Raw genomic sequence first — 11,100 nt, 5'->3', positions numbered from 1 at the left:
CCGGGATCGAGTGACGCTCCTCACCTGCCACCACCAGCGGGCAGGGCTGTGAACCACGAGGGATCAGTCCTGGGTAGCCGCTGGCCTCCTCCAGACCGCAGGGCCCCTGCTCTCTGACATCAGGACACCTGAGCCCCTTCTGGAATGTCACACCCTCCCGAACTTCAGCCTCACCCAGTAACTTCTAGGAGCCTCCCGGCCTGGGTGCTAGGGACCCACAGCCTCCCGGCCTGGGTGCTAGGGACCCGCAGCCTCCTGGCCTGGGTGCTAGGGACCAAACAGTAAACTGGTCTTCCTTGCACAGCTGCATGCCCTAGCCCAACTATCTGGACCACTTCCTTTAGCCATTGATGACTCAGAAGTCCTGACACCAGCTGGGCAGAAGGCTCCTTCCCGAGCCTGGGCTCAGCGGGCTGTGGGGAGAAAGAAAAGAGCTTGGGTTTGGGAATTCAAGTTGATCCACAAGTGGGCTCCTCATGCAGGGTGTTCAACCTCTCTGAGCTTGGCTGATGATAAGCCCGTCCCTCCCTCTCCCTGCCCCCCACCATCTGCGATAGCTGGGACAATTAAAGATGTATGCATTTGTAAACCTTCCGGGACAGGGCCTGGCACACAGTAGGTGCTCAGCAAACAGCCTGGAGCCTCCTGTGCTCAGCCACGCTGCTGGGCTCCAGCAGCTGCCTCACCAGCTGGACACAAACTGCCCAGCCTATGGTCTGAAATCCCAGAGCAGCGAACCGGGGCCATTGCTAACTGGTCCAAATGTGGCTTTTCAAATACGTATCTTTCCTTGTGATAAAAAAAAAATTTTTTTTCAATTAATTAAAAATGTTGACATTGTGCCTGGACAACCCGCCAGAGAAAGTGGCTATAAATTAAACATTAAATCCTAAATGGCCCATAAAGAAATACTCGTTTCTGGTTCTGTATATTCTGGATATAAATAAAGAGAGGGCTTTTTTCATCTGGGAGGCAGACTTCTTTTTTTAACCTCAGCTGGATAATCTTTTAAGTGAATGTAATTAAAAGTTGAATTAATCTGTGTCTTCCCCCTGGCTTTGTCTGGGGTGGGGGAGGGGGAGGAGGGTAATTAGGGGAGGAGGAGGGGGCCCTGCTGGCTGTACCCCTTATTTGGGAGAGGCCGGGAGGAGGTCAGGAGGAGACCAGATGTCCTCCCCTCCTCCGAGGTATCTGCCAGGTGCTACTAGGGCTGCCCAGGCTGCTGGTGTCAGGTTTCCTTGCGCCCCTCCCAAGTGGCACCCCCACAGTGGGGTCAGCCGCCTGGGGCTCCATCCAGAGAAGCAGGATGGAGAGCAAATGGAGAGCAACTTTGCTCTCCATCAACTTTGCAGAGCTCCGGGCTCCGAGAGTGTGCCACAGACGTGGGAGAAGGCTCAGGGTGGTGCCCCAGGAAGGGGATTTAGAAAACCCTCCTCCTCTGTGTGAGGGAGGAGCCCTGAGGAGGGGGCTGGGGGCCGTGAGGTTTTGAGACCTTCAGTTCCCCGTGGTGAATCTGTTCCTCTTGTGCCAGGTTGCTCAGCCGGGGAGGTCAGATGCATGTCCCCTTCTCTGTAAGCGGTAAAGCTTGTAAAGGCCAGAAGGGAGAGGGAAGACAGACAGACAGACCAACAGAGAGATTGGCTGGAAACGGTAAACAGAGCCGGGATCATGTGCTTCTGGGGCCTTTCCCCTAAGAAGAGCGTATTAGTGTCCGGTTCCTGCTGTAACAAATGTGGTGACTTAAAGCAACACAGATGTGTTGGCTCATGGTTCCAGAGGTCAGAAGTCTGAGCGGGTCTCACGGGGCTCAAGTCTAGGTGTCGCGGGGCTCCTTCTGGAGGCTCTGGGGAGAGTCTGCCTGCTGGCCTTTTCCATCTCCGGAGGCACCGCATCCCTCCTCCGGCAAAGCCTGCAGCGGCCGGGTCTTTCCCACACTGAACCTCCTCGCTCTGAACCTGCCTCCCTCTTCCATATCTGAGGACCCCGTGATTACACTGGGTCCACTGGATAACCCAAGATAACCCTCCTATTCTAAGGTCAGCTGATTAGCAAACTTAACTTCATCTGCTACCATAATCCTCCTTTGTAACCTGACATGGATATAGGCCCCAGGGGCTAGGACGTGGACATCGGGGAGGGCGGGGGAGCATTGTTCTCTGACCACAGGGCTCCCCCTACCTCTACTGCAAACACAGCCTCCCCCAAAATGCATGCGAACCTGGGGCATCTCTTCAGTTCACGGAGCCTGAGGATCTGGTGATAGCTTCGTGCAGCTGTGTTCTCATCTTACGTTGCCTAAGATCAGACAATGCCCTGGGATTAAGGAGTGGGGTGAAGATACCCTAACTAGGGAGAAGGGGAGGCAAGAAGCACAGAGGGCCAAAGGGCTGGGGTCCATGATGCTTTGAAAGTAGAAGCAATCCTGCGTGGTCCCATGGGGGGTTAGCCTGAGGCCAGAGGATGGACCGCTGCCTGGAGGGGGACAGCGCTACAGGCAGAAGGAAGGGCAGGTGCAGAGTCCCTGTGGCTGGAGCCCACATGGGAAGGGGGAGAGGAGCAGCTGCAGGGCTGGAGCACACGGGACCTTGTATGCCAGGCCGAGCCTCTCCAAGCAGCAATGGAAGTGTGTTAATGGGAAGGAGGGAGCATGATCCGATTCGCATCATGAAAATGTCTCCCTGGCTGTTAAGTGGAGAGCAGACTGGTGGGAGCCTGAGTGGGTGTAGGAGACCACTTGTCCACTTCCCACTCAGTCCAGGTGGGAAGTGTGTGCCCGAGCTGGGGAGATGGGAGGTGGCACGAGGTGGAGAGAAGTAGGTGAACTGCAGACGCGCTCTAGAGGTCAAACTGACAGAATCAGTGATGGGCTGCATGATGGGCATGAGAACTTGCCCACTTGGATGGGTGAGAGCTCCCTGTACCAAAATGGGAACCACTGACAGAGGCCCAGCTTTCTGGGAGGGCCCGGAGCCTTGGGCGTGTCGGGCTGGAGAAGTCTGGGAGACACTCCACAGGTGCCCTTTGAGCTTGCCTGACCCTGGGGGACTGTGGGGGGAGGTGCCCCATCAGGCCTCCCTAGCACACAGGTGGGGGCACGGCCAGAGCGCGGACGGAGTGGCATGGGGCCACGGCACAGGGTAAGAACAGAAGGGCCAGGACTGAGCCCATGGGAGCCAGGATATTGCGTCACCCACTGGAGGAGGCTGGAGCTGCAAATGGGATGGGCTAGGAAAGGCTGGGGTGGCAGGAGGGGGACCGGGTGTGGGTGTCCTGTGCAAGACAGGGGCTGCTCAGGGAGGAGGGAGGTCCCAGTCAACAGGCCCACGTCCTGCTGAGAAAGACAAGGCTGACCAAGGCCACCTGATAATTCTGTTGAATGAGTTTGTCGGTGGAGAGAAAGGGGTAGGCCTTTTCCAGCAGGGAAAGGAAAGATCCAGAAGCATGAATGAGTTTATCAGGGAACCACAAGAAGCTCTACTTGGCCCAAGGGCAAAGCCATGAGAGGGAAGCTGGGACATGTGGGGCTACAAGGCAGGTTGCCACCGGTTAAGGGTCTGGGCCCTCCCGACCTTCCTGAGCCAGCGGGCGGCTGCCGAGGTGTCCGATGTGGTCGGGTTTGTGACGCAGCGTTGAGGCCAGACTCACAGAAGGTTGGTGCAGAGATGCACGGAGGGAGGGTGGGTAGAAGCTAGGGGGGCAATTCAGGGAGGACACCAGGGAGGAGCAGAGAGAGCAAGTCTCTGAGCCTGGGGTGCTGGATCTGCATCAGTTGGGCTGGAAACTTCCATGCAGGAGTCCGTGGAGGGTGGAGCCAGGGCGTGGAAAATAAGAAGGGCATGTGTTGCTTGGAAAGGAAGGGGCAAAGGGCGGGCAGCCCAGAGGCGCCGCTCGCTCACTTGAGAGGCTGAGCCAGCAGCTGGGGGACACGGAGAGCCAGGGAAGGGGGCGGCTGTCCAACGAGCCTTGCCAGGCATCCTCCCTGTGAACCTCAGCTCCACTCTAGTGTGTTTGTAAATCAGATGTCCTCCAGGTCAGGCAGGGCTGTGAACCTCACCCCAGCATGTCTGTCTGTCTGTCAAAGTGAATATTTGTCCAGCGTGGACCAACCACGGAAGACGGTCTGCCCACACCTTGTTCTCATCAGGGGCCCCTCCCCTAACAAAAGTCATTTTTGTAATTATTATTGAAAGTCCTGACCATGAGCCTCAGGGCCTCGGGAATGTCAGCATAAACACGTTCACAATTTATCATGTTTCCTGTCTCTGCAAAGACTTTGGGCGTGAGCAGAGGACAGCCACTATCTATTATTAAATAAACAGAACTGTCGATACAGGGCACAATCTGCAAATTAGCCGCTTGTCAATGTGGGTCAGTCGCAGGCAGATGCTTGCCAGGACGTGGGTAATAGGAGGCCATGTTCACTCTCCACTTCTGAGACCACTTCCAGCAGAAGACTCCAGAATTGGTAAGGCGAGCGGAGATGTGTTCATCCCGAAAGGGAGTCACTGAACAGGACTTTTTGAGGTGGCAGCGGCCGTTGGGGGAGGCAGTCTCTAAGCCGGGCGGTGCCCTAACTCTCTCCTCGCCCCCTGGGGAAGCACTCAGCTTCACCCCTGCAAGAGCCGAGATCCCGAGGGGGAGGCCAGCAGGTGCTTTAAAGGGACCCAGGATTTGTCTAATTGGGCACGGTAAGACACACAGAGACAGGAGTGATGGTCAGGACAGAATTTTTCTATGCTCACTGCTCCCTGGGAGCAGGAGGTGCCCCTCCTGGGGAGGCACCAGTGTTGGTCAGGAGGCAGAGGGAGCAGGAAAGTGTGGGCAAGAGCCTTCACTGTGGTTTCCATGGGAAGGACCGGGGTGGGGGGCAGGCAGGCAGGCATAGGACTGTCTAGTTGAGTAATTGCAGCGGGCTCTGGAACAGGAGGACTGTCTCGTCTGGACTGGCCCTGGGGTGATGAGGGCAGGGGGAGAGCGTTCCCCAGTGCATAGAGGCTCTGGGTGTTGGTTTGCGTATTCAAGGCACACTCCTTGGCTAGTGGTCTGCTCTCTTTAGGAATTAGCCAGACCCCTTCAGGGTCAGGTAGGCCCCAAAGTCAAAGCATCAAGACACAGAAGATAAAAGGCCTGGTTATGCAGTAGGGTTGGAGAACAGCCCAGGATGAGCTGGACAGAGGGGGTCAGTTAAGAGGGGGCTCTGCCTTCGTCACAGCACCTCCCCATATAAACTCGCAGCCCCAGCACAAACGGGGGCGTCGGACACCCAAGTGCATCTTGGCTGCTGGTGCACAAGCAGGTGGCTGTGACTGCCGGGTGTCCAGGCTCCGTGACAGTTCCAGAAGTGGGTCTGCAGGGCTCAGGGGTCTCGGGAATCCTTGGTCAGCTGCAGGAAGAGGGAGGAGGCAGGTGATGTTGCTATTCCAGGGGAAGAGGCCTTGCCGTGGCCCTGCAGGGGCAGGTCCCAGCTCACAGTCAACACCCACCAGCCTTTTCTAGCCTCATCCCCCAGAGAAAGTGACAGTGACGCCCCTACCACCCGAGGCCACCAGCCACTGCCAATGTGGCCACCCAGAGAAGCCCCAGCTTCCCCCATGCGCTCAGGGACAAAGACACCCATCTGGCAGCCCTGGGGGGGGTGGGTTTGGGATGATTTGCACCGAGTGCTTCCTAAACCACAGGAACACAGCACAGACTCGATAAATGAAAACCGCTCGTCTTTGCTTTACACCTGTCACCTCCCGGGTAAACCCGCTAGTTTGGGGAGCACAGTTTAGCTCACGCAGGTGGTGCCGCGCTCGTTTGGGTTTGGTTCTCCTTCCCGACAGAGGGGCACCTTGTAGCAAATGAAGCCCACCCAAGTCTCCAAACCCCCACCCTCCCAGGGTGTGAGGAGCTGCCGGCCTCTTCATCACTCTAGGGCCAGGAGGTTCTGGAGCCTCCTTGGAATTTGTTGCCAACTTCCCTCCCTCCCCTGTGCCCCGGGGCTGGGGGCATGGAACAGCTGCACCCTTTCCTTCCTGTTGGGGGAAACCCAGCCCAGGTGGGCTGCAGGCTCAGGGAGCAGGTCCTGCCATTCTTGTCCGGGGATGGCCGGCCACCTCCTCCCCAGCAACGGGCCAGGCACCTGCTCTCCCTTAATCCTCACAAGGGTACTAAGGGGCCGGTAGTATCTTCACCCCCACTTTACAGGAGAATAAACTGAGGCACTTGGAGGCTGAGTACTCTGAAGGTCTAACAAGCATGCCAGGCCTGGCCCTCTGCTGTGAGCACCCAGCACAGCCAGGGTCTTCCCTTCCCTGGGGGCTGCTGGAAAAAACTGCGGGTCCCCCATCCCACGATTTTTCCCAAAATGGAAATCTCTGCGTCGCTTTCCTCTATTTCTACAAGTGATTTCCTAGTTGTTGCATTAAACTGGAACGGTACAACCCTGTCCTCTGTGTCTCCCCGCGTTACGGAAGCCACGAGGGGAGGTGCAGGAGGCAGACGGAGCTTCCCGACGTGGTCCCGGACGGGTCCCGGGCCTTCGGGCGCCCGCAGACTCTGCAGACAGCTTTCCTAACACCCAGCTCCCAGTGCTCTCAGCCCATTATCTACTTTTGTTTTCTAAGTAGGTTGATCGAGACCGATTTCTGAAAATCTTAGAGGAATGAACAGGTTGGTTTCTTAGGGGATTTGCTCAGGAAATGAGATTTTGCCCATCTCCCAAAGGAGAAAGGGCATGTCTAAATTATTGATGGAAAACATGCCTCCTCTAAGAAGCCAGCATACGGTCGTCTGCGAGCTGCACGGCGCTGTCTGCCCCGCGCATTGTCTCAGTTCCCTGGCCTGTCTCCACCACCCTTCCCATCCCCCACTGGCGCCGCTCACAGACCCAACGGGGCAGCGCCAACCCACGCATCCCCCCCAGCGCTTCTGCCAAAGGGCCACGTTCTCCTTGCGGACCTGCCTCTCTCTGCGGAGAGGTCATGCGTCTTCAGGTTTCTAAAGGTCACCTGCAGGGGATGTCGGATGGGTCTTGAGAACTGACTAGCATATAGGAGACACCTTCCAACTATGGCTTTGAACCTAGCCCAGGCTGACTCAACGTACTCAAGAGCCAGCTTTTAAAGAAACAGAAGGGACAGGAGCCAAGACAGAGCAGCCAAGTGGAGACTGGACGGCCGCCCAGACATGGCCATCGCTGAACTCCATTTTAGCTGAGTGTTGAGGAGAACATGGCGTGCATGCCCAGCTCCGTGGGGAGCCGCTCAGACCGGGCCTCTGCTGCCCCTTTGGTTTGCATTAGAAAGAAGAACAGCCTCCTCAGCATAATCAGACACCAGCATGCCAACGTGGCCAGGAAAGCAGGCAACCAAAGGTGTGCAAGACCCACGGTCCGCGCACTCTCCAGGGGCGGGCACAGCATCCGTCTCGCGCATCGCCGTGCCCCTCCCGCCTGGACTCGATAGATATCGTTGAATGGGTAAACAGACTTGGAGACCGGGCAGCTGTGAGGTTGGGTGCGCTCTTTGGGAGGAGCGCGGCCCGGTGTGACATCAAGAACGACCACGAGAACATGAGATCTCCATTGCTTGCCGCTTCCATCCCCATTGTGTGCTATGGACGGTTTTGTATCCATTTTCATAATGACATGAAATAAAATGGAAATGTGTCAGTAGATAAAAGTCAAGATCAGAGACCAGGAAAGATAGAACAGAAACAGACAGCTGTGGGGCTTTGAAATTCAACAAGTGAGGTTGGGCCACAGTTTTTGCTGTGGTTTTCTGAACTTGCAGGCGGCCAAACAGGAAACATGGGCAAATGTATGATTCTCGTCCTCAAACGTGGCTTAAAACCCAAATGTTCATCGACAAATGAATGGATAAACAAACTGTGGTCCATCCACACACAGTGGAACATTACTCAGCCATAAAAAGGAAGGGCATCCATCCGGACACCTGCCACAACATGGACGGGTCTCAAAAACCTTACAGTCCGTGCAATCAGCCAGTCCCCAAAAGATAAAGACCCTGTGGCTCCATTTACAGAGGTCCCGGGGGTTGTCAGATTCACAGAGATCGACGGTAGAATAGAGGCTTCCAGGAGCTGAGAACAGGGAGTTCGTGTTTAATGGGGACAGAGTTTCAGCTTGGGATGATGACAGTGTTCTGGAGGCAGATGGATGCACAGCCAATGAGAATGTACTTAATGAACTGAACTGTGCACTTAAATGGTTAAAATTATAAATTTTGTTATGTATATTTTACCACAGTAAAAAAAAAAAAAAAAAAAGAATTTCAAACAAACAAAAACCAAGTGGATTCAAAATACCCGCCGGGGGACTATCTGTTCTCCTGAGGGCCTCCGCACCGAAAGGTTTTTCTCAGGGTCTGGTCCTGCGACGCCAGCGTGGGCGCCCAGCTCACAGAGGAGAGCCCTGGAAAGACCCCTGTGGGAGAGGTGAGCGTCCCAGGGGTCGGCGGTGGGAGTCAGGTCACGGAGGGTCATGCAGGGGGAGGGACGTGCTGCTAGGCCCCTGGACAAGTGCCGTGGCCGCTGTAAGGCACATGGAGAAGGCCCCAAGAGGAACGACCCGGGCTGCCGTGACAAGTCCCCACACCCGGACTGGGGGCTTCAAACCAGGAAACGTGATTCCCTCACAGGCCTGGGGGTCAGCGGCCTCCCCCTGGAGGCCCTTCGGGAGAATCCTTCCTTCCTCTTCCAGCTCCTGGTGGCCCAGGCGCTGCTGGGCTTGCGGCCGCATCCCTGCTTCCCACGCCTGTCCTCTGCCTGCTGGCTCTTAGAGGCACGCTTACTGCACTTAGGGCCCCCCTTAATCCAGGGCGACCTCGCTGTGACCTTTAAACAGCTACATCTGCAAAGACCCTGTTTCCAGATAAGTGCATGCATTCCTACCAGGATGCCTGGTATCTCATCTGCGCGCTTTCAGCCCCATGGGTTTCTGCAGACATGTCGAAACAACCCGGCGCTGGACGGGTCAACAGGGGTCCCCACCAAAGGCCCGCCCCCCTGCTTCCCTTCCATGACTGGGGGGCCCTGGGAATGTCCACGTCCACAGCAGGGCCTCTGGACGGTGTCGGCCTTGGGGACCTCGGGGCTCAGTTTCTACACCAGGCCGACCCAGGAGCAGGAGGGTGATACTCAGCAGTGCCCATGGACACCTTGGATGCTGTCAGTGCCCCTTGGCTGCGGACGACCACCTGTCCTGTAGCCCAGTGGGCTCACTTCCCTTCCCAGGTCTGTGCTGAGTTCAGCTAACTCACGGAAGCATCTTCCCCACACACCCCCCCCCCCCGAGGGCACCGTGCCCGCAGACCCCCGCCCAACAGGCCTCTTCTATGGCATGAGCTCTGGGCTGAGGCCGCATAGGGGCCACCAGGTTGGGCCTGGCATTCATCAGGACGTTACAAAGCCCAGTGCAGCCAGGAGAGCTAGCTGGCCACAGAAGGTCAGAGAAAAGCAGGGCCTGGGGAGCAAAGAGATAGGAGGGTTTGCACAGATGCTGAGGCCAGAGACTCACGAATCCGCCAGGTGGGCTTTACCTGCCTTTGCTCACGTGCACGGGGTGAGTGTCAGCATAGCTATGATGACAGGGCCTGGGGTTTGTCCCTGCGGGCAGGAGGCGAGTAAAGCCCGGGGTGTCCCCTGCCCCCACTGGAGGGGCCTGGGGGGACCTAGGTGGGGCACTCTGGCAGGTGGGCCCTGAGCCCCACCAGGCTTCCTAGGCCGCTCCAAGCACAGAGCAAATGCAGTCCTGCCCTGCCCTCCGTGGAGGCCCATAGTGGAGGGTGGGGAGCCCTTCCCTCAGGCCTGAGTGGGCTGTGTGCCCAGAACCCAAGGCCGCCCCTGCAGCCAGGCTGATGGCCAGAACCTGCTAGAACTTCCCAGTCTCTCCCGCAGTGGCTTGAGGCCTCTGAGACGTGAGCTAGCTGGCCTCCCCTCCTCTCTCCTCTCCAAAGGTGAATTTCTTTTCAGAAGGGAAAAAAAACCTTTAAATTGAAGTGGCTGTGCCATCATGATCTCCATCATCAAAAGTCATGTTTAAGCCACCCACAGTTAATTTTTTATTTATAAAATTGCGCCCTTCACCTCCAGTTCCCCTTAGAGAGAGCACAAAAGAGGCCATTTAACAAAATCCCAGGTAAGACGGCAGGAGCACCAGCAGGCGGGCAGACCTCGTACAGCCACCCCAAGTCCCCCAACGCAGCCCTGCCCCTCCCCCAGGGGGCAGGGCCACCACCTGGGTGGGCAGGGGGCCCCCAAGGCCCTTCCTGGTGCTGCCAAAGAAAATCTGCCTTGACTGCCCCCGAGAGCCGGCGCTCACAACTCGGGGAAACGCAGACGGAGCAAAGCCCAGCGTGGGCGCTGGCCCTCTGGGTGCCCCGGACTGACCGAGCGTGTCCCCCAAATGCCCAGGCCGACATCCTAACCCCCACTGTGATGGTGTTGGGGGGCCTTAGCTGAGGTGGTGAGGGCGGCGTCTGTGATGGGATTAAGGTCTTTGGAGGAAGAGACACGAGAGCTCGCTCTGTGCCCACCCTGTGAGGTCAGTGGGAAGACAGGAAGCGGGCTCTTCCCGGGACGCCCGTCTGCCGGCATCCTGACCTTGGGCCTTCTGCCTCCGGCCCCGTTCAAGCCATCCAGGCTGGGGCGCTTTGTTACGGCAGCCCAGCAGATGAGGACCCTGTGTCTTCGCAGGAAGACTCCCTCTCCCTGCTCCAGACACCCGAGCCTCCTCCTGCAAAAATGGGTCTGTGGTCTCCGGCCGCATGCCTACCCCTTGAGCGTCTGCAAGCATTGCCCTCCTGGACCTCACTGCAAGGAGAGGCTTCCTCTTCGCCCTAGGGCCGCGCACCCATGGCTCACTCGTTTATTCTTGCCCGTGGAGCTGAGAAGGTGCACAGGATGCGTTGTCTGAATACCATTCGTGGGAAGTGCGGGAGGCTCAGAGCAGGATGAACGTGTGACGACGGCCTCTTCTCTCCCCTGAACATCGGGGACGATAACGCCTACCTCTTGGGACTGACGTGGGGTTTGCCATGCACCCTCAGTGTCCGGCACATCAGAGTTGCTCAGTAAATCAGAGCCAAGACGGTGACG

The sequence above is a fragment of the Neomonachus schauinslandi genome, chromosome 15, assembly GCF_002201575.2.
Source record: "Neomonachus schauinslandi chromosome 15, ASM220157v2, whole genome shotgun sequence".
In the NCBI taxonomy this organism is placed as follows: domain Eukaryota; kingdom Metazoa; phylum Chordata; class Mammalia; order Carnivora; family Phocidae; genus Neomonachus; species Neomonachus schauinslandi.
This window is presented reverse-complemented; position numbering follows the sequence as displayed.